A 12,654-nucleotide genomic window follows, 5' to 3' on the forward strand; every position below is an offset into this window, starting at 1 on the left:
GGTTCCAATGATCTTCTACTAATAATACCACCATCCCAGATACTCATTTAGAAGTCTGGATTTATATCATGCATACACACACACTCACAGATACACACACATACACACACAACTCTTCTTAAAATGAGGCATACTTACATTAGCATAAGAATGATAGCCAACTATTTTTAACTGTATAGATTAGATGAGTTTGGTTTTCTTTAGTCATATTTTTCCTGTTTTTTAAGACAGGATCTCTCTGTCACCCAGGCTGGAGTGCAGCAGCACTATCAGAGTTCACTGCAGCCTCCAACTCCTCGGCTCAAGCCATCCTCCTGTCTCAGCCTCTCCAGTAGCTGGGATTACAAGAGTGAGCCACCACATCTGGCTACTTTTTTTCTGTAGAAATGGGGTCTCACTATGTTGTCCAAGCTGGTCTTGAACTGCTGGCCTCAGGCAATCCTCCCTCTTTGGCCTCTCTTTAGCCTCTATCATTCAAAATATCATATGCAATGTTGAGTTCAATAGAACTAATAATTTTAGTTAACTGTGGGTTGGCAAAGAGGAAAAAATTGCATTTGATTCTTTGTGTGTGCGTGTGCACCCGTGTGCGTGTGTGTGTGTGTGTGTGTATGTGTAATGGTGCAACAAAAGCTACCTTCTGACATCCCTTTATCTTTGCTTCTCATCAGATCTGTATCTCTGCCAGGTACCAGATCATATGAGGCTGAGGTGGGAAGATTGCTTGAGCCCAGAAGTTCAAGACTGCATCGAGCTATGATTGCATCACTGCACTCCAGCATGGGCGACAAAGCGAGACCCTGTCTTCAAAATAAAACTTCATTAAAAATAGATAAAAATGAGACATACTGAGTCCAAAGAGCTGTCACATAGCTGGCCAAATTTATCCAGCAGCATTCCTTCTGGGTAGAACACTACCAAGTCACAAAGCATTTGCTCCTAAGGAGTTGGTAACCTAAGACTGTGCGTTATGGAAAATACACACGTTCCTTCTAAAATAACTTGACAACTACATTTTCCGATTCTAAAACCCACTTTCATGTAGAGTTAAAACGAGCAGTTTTTTTCAACAAGAATGTGCATAAAAAGATAGGGAAGCTATATCAATTAAAAGAAATGTAAAAGACAAATCAACCTATTGTAGTGCTAGACCTTGCGTGAGTTGCCAAACTATGAGAAGATTTTGACATTTACAACTTTATAGTGGATGATACGGAGGAATTACTGTTCATAATTTTAGGCATGGAAAAGATTCTGCAGCTGTGTAAAATAAAATGTTTCCTATATTTTAGAGCAATGTACAGACATATCTTTAAATGAATTACATCATGCCATAATAAGAATGGAAATATGAATGAAGTTAGATACTAAAGATTAGGCTATGCATTCATAATTGCTGAAGCCAACTGATGGGCACATGGGATCCATTATTCTATTTTCCCTTCTTTTTTTTTTGTCATAGACCAGAAATTTTCTATAGTAAAATATTCCATAAGGTTTCAAGTGAATACAAATGTTTACAGAAGGGATACAAGAGGGAAAAATGTGTACAGACCAATGCAGAATGTTTTTTGAAACATACAAAAGAAAATAAGTAATGCCCCTATAATGAAGAATGCCCAATTTACAAGGAAGAGTTTCAAAATAAGTTAGAGGAGGGAGGGGTGTGGAGCAAAAAAATAAAGAAAAATACATTACAGGAGCAAAAACATTAAAATAATCTAAATGTCAAAAAATATGTAAAGAACTTGGTATGTTAAAGCATAGTCTTTTGAGAAAATTAACCATGAAAAACAATGCTTATGAAGATTTTTAATAATCCTAAAATGGCTTATGCTATAATAGTGTATGAAATGTAAAGTTCAAAATGGCATAGAGATATATACAGATCTAGGCATAGAAATATAATGTGAATATCAGTAAAGATATGTGTACAGATACAAAAACAGATATGATTAAGATATAGGTGAGAAAAGGTACAATATGATATAGAACAGTTATTGATATGCTACAGCTATAGACTCTAATATTGGTACAGATACCATACAGATAAAGATGTGATCTACATGCAAATATATATGTATATACATACATATGATATAAACGCAGATAAACACGTAGATGTAGATAGAGAATGATCATCTGTGTTTAAAATATTCAGAAAATCAATGGAACAAATTATAGTTACTTACTATTAACAACTAGTCTATGGAATGATGATCCAGTTTTACATTTCTTTTTTCAAAGTTTCTGTATTTCTTTCCTATACTATTCTTCATTCCTTCACCATAAGAAAAAAAAAAAATCCTGCCTTTTAAAGTCTCCTTGAGGCTGGGCACGGTGGCTCATGCCTGTAATCCCAGCACATCAGGAGGCTGAGGTGGGCGGCTCATCTGAGGTCAGGAGTTCGAGACCAGCCCGGCTAACATGGTGAATCACCATCTCTACTAAAAATACAAAAATTTGCCTGGCGTGCTGGTGAGCAACTGTAATCCCAGCTACTCAGGAGGCTGAGACAGGAGAATCGCTTGAACCAGAGGCGGAGGTTGCAGTGAGCCGAGATCGCGCCATTGCACTCCAGCCTGGGCGACAGAGCAAGACTCCATTTAAAAAAAAAAAAAAGAAAGAAGAAAAAAGAGTCCTTCAAATGGCTACAATTTGCTTATATTCCTTATTCAGAGAATAGATCCAGTTACATGAATTAAAAAAAAAAAAAGACTGCTTCTTAAGCAATGCTTAAGTAATAACCACCTGCATGCATATTAAAATTTTATGTTAAAACACATCATAAGGTTAAGAGGATGATATCACCTTTTGAAATATTGATAGTTGTGACAAGACGCACACAGCTATTCATACGGAGACTGCAGCATCTACCCTGATTAATGGGGTCCTCCGGAAGTCTTCTGGTTAGTAACATGTTCCTTCAGCTTATATCTCTTTATCGAAAGACACTAGGATGAGTGGTGGGAGGAATGACCTCTGCCCCACTCTTAAGCTGTGGTATGGGTGCTTTCGCTTACTGCATAGGAAGGTCATAGATTAAGCAATGAAGCATGTTCAAGGACACTGTAATGTTTGCCCATCCACTGAGGTTTCCTGATGGAAGAAGGTGTTTTTGCAAGCTGAGCATCCGTGAACCAGCAAGGTTGAGAGTTTCTCTAAGAGTCATTTACTATTGAGTCCTTGCATTTACTTGCTATTCAAGTGAATAGACTTTCTGATGTCTACATCATGGCCACAAAAAAATATAAAGTAGAATAAGTCACAGTAATGTAGAATTGAATTAAAGCCCAAAGCATATCCAAAATATCCATGTGCCCACAGTGATATAAACGATTGATTAAATAAATAGAGGGGAGAGAGCCATCTTTCTTAGGGAAGAATTCCAAATAATTTATCAATATTCCACCATCCGGGAAGTGGAGCTTCATTCTGCCTCTTCTTCCACCCCCACCCAACTTTAGGGACTTGCTTTCAAAGACTAGACTTGGGGTGGAGGGGAGAGTACAACTTTACAGCAGAGAAAACTGACAAACTCTGTCAGCCACGTGATCAAAGCCAACATCAAGAGCAAAAGTCTTGCGGACAGTAGTCACCGTTGCTAAGGTGAGATCATCTCTGTGGATTTCCTCCCCCAAACACATACCCCTGTCTAAAACATCAGACAGGCCCTAGTTGGTGGACATTCTCCATAACATTAATACCTCAAAACTATTAAGGTCGTGAAATACAAGGAAAGACTGAGAAACTGTCACAGACTAGATGAGGCTAAGAAAATAGGGCAAATCCATGCATCATGGTATTTCAGATGGTATCTCGGAACAGAAAAAGGACATTAGGTGAACACCAGTGAAATCCAAATAAAGTGTGATGTCGATTCTTAGTAACATACTAATGTTGGTTCCTTAATTGTAACAGATGGTCACGTAAGATGCTCTGTGGGTGTGGAGTTAAACAGTAACTCTCTGTACTATCTTTGCAACCTTTCAGCAAACCTGAAACTACCCTAACATTTTTAAAAGGTTATTTTAAAAAATGAAAACAGGAGTGCAAAAATGTCCTTTAAAAAGATTAAAACAGGTTTGTATTTTGTAAAAGTAGTCAACGTGTAAGAATCAAAGAGTCAGAATTACCATCTCAATGGAACAATTCTGCTGGCTTTCAGTCCTGAAACTTTCCACCAAACGGAATAATCAGCACCTTGTTTTAATCCTGCAGAATCAACGCCTCAGTGTACAAAAGCAACAGGAACAAAGTTAAAGTTTGGAAATGTTTCTCCTCCACATAATAAATGGAGCATTCCCAGCGCACTTACTTTAAAGCATCGTGGAAAAAAATAATGAACGTCAGTCACACAGTTTTATCCACTGCGGCATTCTCAAGTTCTTAGATGGGGAGTTGTAAAAATCAAAGAACACCATTGACAAGGTCATCAAGCTGTCTGACAAACAATAATTAATTCTCAGGTCAACAGAAAGCATCTTCATAAAAGCTGTGACCTGAAAATACTCCAGGTTTCACAAGTCTGCACTGCAAAAAACAATTACCCCAAAATATGAAGGCCAGGAGTGGGCTTCTGTTGTTGATGCACAAGACAGTGGGTTCTGCTCTTAACACATCCACAAGTCCTTATTCTGACCTTCGTTTGCCCTTGAACCAGCCCTCCGATACAGACTAATCATCACAAAATACAGATTTCACCAAGTCATCTCTCTCGGAGACCTGACAGGTCATATGTGAACCCTTCAATTTGACAAGACACTCCAAGACTAACTCCTGCAAATCCAACTTCCCATTTTGCCTTTTGTGTCTCCATGAAGCTGAAGATTTCAATGCACAGGCTTATCCGCAAAAGAGGGTCCTGGAGCCTTTTTGCCTCTAGGCCCTTTTGTTTGACTCTTAATCTAATGAAAGTAGATGTTGCTTTTCTCTTGATTATATCTCCCAGGACTACACATAGATGGAGAGAGAAGTAGAATCCACCAGTTTTTGCAGAAAAGTAGAGCCAAGTGGGCTGGCTCATGCCTGTAATCCCAGTATTTCAGGAGGTCAGTCCGAAGGACCCCTTGAGCCCAGGAGTTCGAGATCAGCCTGCGCAACATAGTGAGACCCCGTCTCTTAAAAAGAAAAAAATATATATAGAAAGTTCCCATCACAGACAAAGCCCTGTAAGGAAAGGAAAGAATCATCCCTGAAAAAGATCTTATCCCTTCTTAACAATGCCTGAGACACAGCCAGGTGCATTAAACAAATGCAATTAATTAACACTTAAAAAATGTAAAAATGCTGGGTTCTGACTTACAAATAAAAACAGGGAATGGGAGCAGGCTTAGAAACAGCTAAGGTGCATTCATCAAAACTCATAAAACAAAATGAGTTCCCACCAGCAAGTGCAGCTTTTAATGCGGGACATGTCTTTTCCTGCTTTCTCTGCTAGTCCCTTTCATAGAAATGATTTATCTGTTTAAATCTCTGCTGCTTAATGAAGAAAAGTCTGTTTTGAAAATTAAATAATGCACTTTGCTTTATTTTGCCCATTTAAAATTTCTTCTAATTTTGCAAGCTTGTCATGAATTGGCGAAAGCAGATATGTTAAAAATTGGGGGTATTTCATCTTCGTTTCAGGAATAGTGTTCAAAAGTATGGGGATAAATCACGGCCCGGTGCGGTGGCTCATGCCTGTAATCCCAGCACTTTGAGAGGCAGAGGCAGGTGGATCACCTGAGGTCGGGAGTTCGAGACCAGCCTGACCAACATGGAGAAACCCCATCTCTACTAAAAATACAAAATTAGCCAGGTGTGGTGGTGCATGCCTGTAATACCAGCTACTTGGGAGACTGAGGCAGGAGAAACGCTTGAACCTGGGAGGCGGAGGTTGCGGTGAGCCGAGATTGGGCCATTGCACTCCAGCCTGGGTAACAAAACGGAAACTCCATCTCAAAAAAAAAAGGATGAGGCTAAATCACTGAAACTCTCTGTGACTCAATTTCCTCACGTACATGAGGGAATACAAATGATTGCTCAAGTACATTCAAGTCCTAACAATCTGTGATTCTGTTTTCCAATTTCATCATGAATATCCCAACAAACTGTTCTTCAAATACAATGCAGGCAATTTAGTAGGCACTGAAGCATATTTTTACCTTTCCAAATTGAAAGTGGATAACAAGGTAACAATAGCACTCTCCCTGAAGCCATCCTGTCCTGTCTACTCCCAGTGAAGTGAAATAGCTGGAAGATGTGGAGAGTACATACTTGAACACTTTTATTTATTATTATTTATTTATTTATTTATTTATTTATTTATTTATTTATTTATATTTTGAAACAGAGTCTTGCTCTGTCGCCCAGGCTGGAGTGCAGGGGCACCATATCAGCTCACTGCAACCTCCGACTCCTGGGTTCAAGCCATTATCCTGCCTCAGCCTCCCGAGTAGCTGGGACTATAGGCACGTGCCACCACACCCAGCTAATTTTTGGATTTTTAGTAGAGATAGGGTTTCACTACTTGAACTCCTGACTTCAAGTGATCCACCCACCTCGGCCTCCCAAAGTGCTGGGATTACAGGCGTGAGCCACCGTACCAAGACACTTTTCTTAATTTGAAGAGAGAATTTTTTTTCCTGTCAAATAGGTGTTGGAAGGATGTCAGATGAGAGCTGGGATGGGGAGAGGAAGGAAGGAGGAAAGAGAAGCAGCTCCCTTCCATTCTGACCTGCTGTGGCAAGAATCCCGGAACTAGCAAGACCAACAGGATGCAGCTGGCTTCACTGAACATAATTTGCTATGAGCATCCTTAGGGACACACACTGCTGGATAAATTCCCTTCCGGGAGAGGCCACAACTGATCACTACATGGAAGAGACAGCTGTTTCTTCACTAGCCAATGAGGCATCCCCACCCAAGTGTGATCAAATGCCTCTGAGGCTCAGCCCCTCACTCCAGAATATCCCCAGGTACCTGAGGATGCTCCAGATTTGGGGGCTGCACCGTCTGTGGTTTCTCTACATTAAACAGTATTTTTGTGGAGTCAGGGGTGAGGGAGTATGGCTTACTTTTAAATATAGTTTTGCAAACTCCTTCTCTGTTTAGTCTTTGTTTGTTTGTTTGTTTTTGCATAAGCTATGATTAAAGTCAAGAGAAAAAAAAGATAAATGCATACCCTGAAGTCATTGAGCAACGGAATAACACTAATCAAATTCTGTCCACATAAACGATGCATTTGAATTCTTTCTAAGAGATGGGCTGTCACTCTGTTGCCCAGGCTGGAATGCAGTAGTGAGGTCATAGCTTACTGCAGCCTCAAACTCCTGATATATTCAAGTGATCCTTACACCTCAGCCTCCTGAGTAACAGGGACTACAGACATGCACCACCACACCTGACTTATTTTTAATTTTTTTTTTTGTATGGATGGGGTTTCCTAGACTGGTCTCAAAGTCCTGGGCTCAAGTAATCCTCCTGCCTTGGCCTCCCAAAATGCTGGAATTACAGGCATGAGCCACTGTACCCAGCCACATTTGAACTTTTTACCAATACTGCTACAGCATTACAGGTAGAATAATTATTGTTTGAAAAACCTTCAGGAAGATGTGTTCCCCAATAAAAAGAGAGCTATGTATGCATATGTAAATAGATGTGTAATTTACATATGCAAATATATGTATATAATTTACATGTGTATTAATATCAAGATACATGTTGGTCTAGAAAGAAACCATTTTTAATTAATCGGGATCTGACTAGATTAAATGCCCAAATACATTTGATTGTGAAATGACTAGACACATAACTTCTTGTGCAATTTTAAGTTAATTTTCACAAATTATGTCATAAGGTGACTCACTTAAGTGAGGCTTATCAATTGAGATATCAAATAAATCCTGGAAGGTTATTTTACTGGTGAAATTGTCACGGCAGACTGAATCATAGTACACAACCACTGTCACACAAATTCTATGTAAAGCCACGTGTGAGTTATTATTCCATCCTCATAATATGGTACCGTTTGATCTCTACCATTAACCTAGATTGTCAGAAGATTTTTTTCTGAGGTATTGATTCCCTCACTAGGGTTGGTTGGTTGGTTTTTATGCTGCAACAAACTCGGATCTCTCCCACTTTCTACTACTACCATTCCTGTGTCTGCTTTATATGTTCAGTCTCTGCACAGGTACGGTATTTAACTTCCATGTAACTGTGACACTTTCTCCCTGGTATTTAACTTCCATGTAACTTGTTACCCTTTCTCGCTGGGTCATCCTTACTGTTTGTTACTGTTGCATACAGCATGAAGGGCCTTGTCTTGTCCTTCCTACTGGGTTACATTTTAGCTGGTAACCAGAGCCCTCTGTGGTAATAGGCAACTAGAAACCCAAATGTAAGAGTTTTGACTGTGGTTTACTTATATTTGTTTTCGTTACTGTTGTTATTTTCGAAATGTCTCCTGTATTTCTCATCGGTTCTGATGCACTAAGTCTATCTGTTCCACATAATTCTCTGTAATGGGATCTACATTATTCATTTCTTCCCACAGCATATACTTGGCATGTGGGTAAATCTGCAATACAGGCATGCATGTTAAGGCTTCTTGAGCCAACAGAGCAAGCCTGCTGCTTCAAGGCGAGGACAAACCTACCCTCAAAAGCATTACCTCAGACAGGCAGCCTTCTCCCCTCCCTCAAGAATCATATTAACTCCATTATGTTTCTCAAATACTTTCATCTCCTTGCTCATCAACTGTAGTAATCTGTTTGTTGAAGAAGTTAAAATCGAACTATATAATCACTCTCTGAGAATTCGAACATGAACCTAACTCCTAATATTTGGGCTATGTAGCTCTGATGATTTTGCCTTTAACTATTTAAGAAAGATGTATGAAGACTGAATCAAGCTGTTGCTTTCCTTAACTTTTGACATAGGACATGAGAGATTAAACACACACACACACACACACACACACACACACACACACACCCCAGAAGAAAAATTCTGATAAAACGTGTTTGTTCTTACACATAAAACCAGAGGTGCAAAATAACATTAGCCTATGGTTAATATAGGAAAGATAAGCAATTTCATCTTCCTTGTATCCCACTTATTGGTACTCAACAAGTTTTGAGTAAATTCGTGAAATAATGAAAAAAACCAACAAGTTCATTTCTCCAAGTAGTCTTGGTAATTTCAACACTTTCAAGTGTCTTCATACCCTGTTAGTACTTCTTTCTGCTCTGTGTCAACAGAAGTATTCTCAACACTGTTGTGGTTAATTTGGTTAACACTCATTACAAAGAACCCTAAGTTATCTATCACATCTGCTAAACCCATTAGTACAGGAGACTTTAAGGCCATAATGTGTCCATTTTCAGGATATAATTGAAGAGAGGCAAATGATATATGAGGTTTTCCAAAAACATTAGACCAGGGAGCCTCTTCAAGAAAGAATGCCCGATTCGGGAGTTCTTATACTTTTTAAAGAATCTTCATAAAATATTTTCCTCTGAGACAATACAATCTATGCCCTATCTTTAAGCAATCCTAGGTCACCAGTATGAGTGATGTTGTCTATTTTTAAGGTTCTCTCATGATTCTAAAAGACTTTTTAAGTTGTTGAAAAATAAATTATATGAGGGGTGGTAGAGTTTGAAACAATTATCTGTGATGTTACCAGATATTTTAGACTAAAATATATTAGAATCCAAGGTAGTGTTCATGCCTTAAAACAACTGAAATATCTGACTGTTGCTTATTAATTTTAAAAAGAATATAGGAAATAGCCATTAATTAATGAGGCTGTTTTCACTACCACATTAAAAAAAAAAAAAAAAAAAAAAAAAAGCTCACAGGTGCCTGTATGTTTTTGTTGAATCAAAGTAATCTGCTTTATGTATGCATGCATTTATTCAAAGAATTTACTAAAATCAAAATCAAGCTTTTATAAATCTAGGGTTTGACAAAGTTTTAAAATATAACCAGCTATACAAATATGGCATGTGGGAAAGTCTATTAAATTGTCATGAACATGCTTCTTTGTCATTCCAGGAGTCTTTCTTTTCATTACTCTTTCCTATTTGATCTGTTCTTCTATAGAATTATCTTCATTTTCTCTTTAATACTTTAAGGATCCCTGAGACCTTGTCACTCATCCAAATAGAATAAAGGAATGAGGGAAGAAAGAAGGACGGAAAGAAGAAAGGACGGAAAGAAGAATGGAGGGATGGAGAAAGGAAGGAAGGGAGGAAGGGAGGGAAGGAAGGAAGGAAGGGAGGGAGGGAGGGAGGGAGGAAAAAGAAAGAGAGAGAAAATGAAGGAAGAAAGGAGAGAGGGAGGGAGAGAAGGAGGGAGGGAAGAAAGGAGGGAGGGAGAGAAGGATGATAGATGGAAGGGAAGGAAAGAAGGAGGGAAGGAGGTAAAGAAGAAAGGAAGGAAAGAAAGAAGAGAAAAAGGTAGGAAGGAGAGAGGGAGGGAAGGAAGGAAAGAAAGAGTAAAAGAAGCAAGGAAGGAGGGAGGGAAGGAAGGAAAGAAGAAAGGAAGGGAAGAGGGAAGGAAGCTGTAGTTTCTGTGCACCATTAACTAACAATAGCTCCTGTGAACCAGCCTGGAAGTCCATTCACCACACAAAACATAGTTTCTTTTGGAAAATGCAAGTCAAACTATATATATGGTTTGTGTGTATATATATATGTATAAAGTTTGCATGTACTTTTCATACAAAAGAAGAAGAACAATACGTATACATACACATACATTTTATTACAGATTTATATGGATTTTACTATATATTATTTGTCACAATTATATATACATAGTAATATATACTAAATATACTAAATTACATTTAAATGAGTTGTATTCAATATATAATAAATTATAAGTATATAAATCAAATTTGTATTATATATTTATGACTTATATGTTATATATTAGTATATAATTTATATTTATATAATACATGTTTAAATAAATTATATTTTGTATAAATAAGTTTGCAATGGCTTTAGAAATACATGTAGTTTAAGTTATAAAGGATTTCATCAGTAATATAAATGGCATATAAATACAATTATATAAGTGTATATAAATACAACTATCTAGAAATAAATATATATTAAATGGCTATTGTAGATGATGGTTTCATTCAAGTATATAAGTTGGATACAAATACTACTGTATAAGTGTACATAAATGCAATTTCATATAAATAATTACATGTTATCTGTAGAAATTAAAATGAATAATGTATGATCTGTATATGTTTATAGGCATCCTATTTTTTACATATACATACATTATATATATATATGTATGTATGATGAAGGCTCTGTAGATATAATTTGCAAATAAAACTATTTTATGCATCTTATTTATACTGGTGGCTATAACTGACCTAGCCCATTTCTTTCTGCACACCTGTATACTGATGTTTCAAAAACATAAGTCTGTTCACAGTCTTATCAAGTGTAAGTAGAATTCTTAAGAACCTGTGCACAGTGGTGAGTGAACAACCTAAATGTGAAACCCTCTAGCATTCATTCACTTTTGCTCCTGTTGTCACCTGGGATTGTCAATGCTTTTCAGTAGGTGCAATGTGAATGTATAGTGCACGTTACATTTGAATTCAAGGAAGTCTGCAGGAAGAGAGGGGCCCAAGAACATAAAGAGACTATAATGAGGTTCTCAGATTTTGTGACCTCAAACTTCTCCATATTTACTGAAAGGGAATGCAGAGTTTCTGAAGCTGGGCAGATACAATGCTCTGCTGACCTTGCCACAAGGCTTCAATGGGAACAGTCTCTCAGCAAAGCCTTTGGGCACCAAGAGAAATCAAGGTGAGAATCTTCTACAAAGGCAGATAAAAGGGTTATGAGTTTAGCCTTGGTAAAGGGTGCCCAGTTTGATCTTTGTAAAAGTTTTCTATTTCTCCATACAAGTATATAACCTTGCACAATATTGATGGACAAGAGAGGGTAACATTTTGTCACACATATAGATAGTTTCACCATAAACATAGGTGAAACCTTTCTTGGAATTAGCACCCAAATTAGAAAAAAAAAGCTTCCAGGAGACCTAGAGAAAATGGACACCCGTCCCTTAAACACATACTTTCTACTTACTTAGGTCTCATGTTAATGAATGTCGTCACTCCTAAATGAGGAGTACACCCAGACCCATCATAGGTAACTTTAGAACTTTCGTTTTATTTTTTTTTATTTTTTGAGACAGAGTCTCGCTCTGTCACCCAAGCTGGAGTGCAATGGCACGATCTCGGCTCACTGCAACCTCCCCCTCCCAGGTTCAAGCAGTTCCCTGGCCTCAGCCTCCTGAATAGCTGGGATTACAGGCGCACACCACCACGCCTAGCTAGTTTTTATATTTTTAGTAGAGACAGGATTTCACCACGTTGGCCAGGCTAGTCTTGAATTACTGACCTCAAGTGATTTTCCCAACTCGGCCTCCCAAAATGCTGGGATTACAGGCGTGAGCCACAACGCCAGGCCAACTTTATAACTTTCGTTGTACATTTTCTATTTTTATTTATTTTTTATGTTTTATTTATTTATTTATTTATTCATTTATTTATTTATATTTTTAGAGATAGGGTCTTGCTCTGTGTCCCAGGCTGAAGTACAGTGGTGTAATCATAGCTCACTG

General features: G+C 38.0%; 1 protein-coding gene across 7 annotated transcripts in view; it reads right to left on the minus strand.

Annotated features, from left to right (window-relative positions):
• Positions 1–12,654, minus strand: part of NLGN4X (neuroligin 4 X-linked) — a 347,312-nt gene that overhangs the window by 326,740 nt on the left and 7,918 nt on the right. The window lies entirely within an intron of this gene.

Source organism: Papio anubis, chromosome X, assembly GCF_008728515.1.
Source record: "Papio anubis isolate 15944 chromosome X, Panubis1.0, whole genome shotgun sequence".
Lineage (NCBI taxonomy): Eukaryota > Metazoa > Chordata > Mammalia > Primates > Cercopithecidae > Papio > Papio anubis.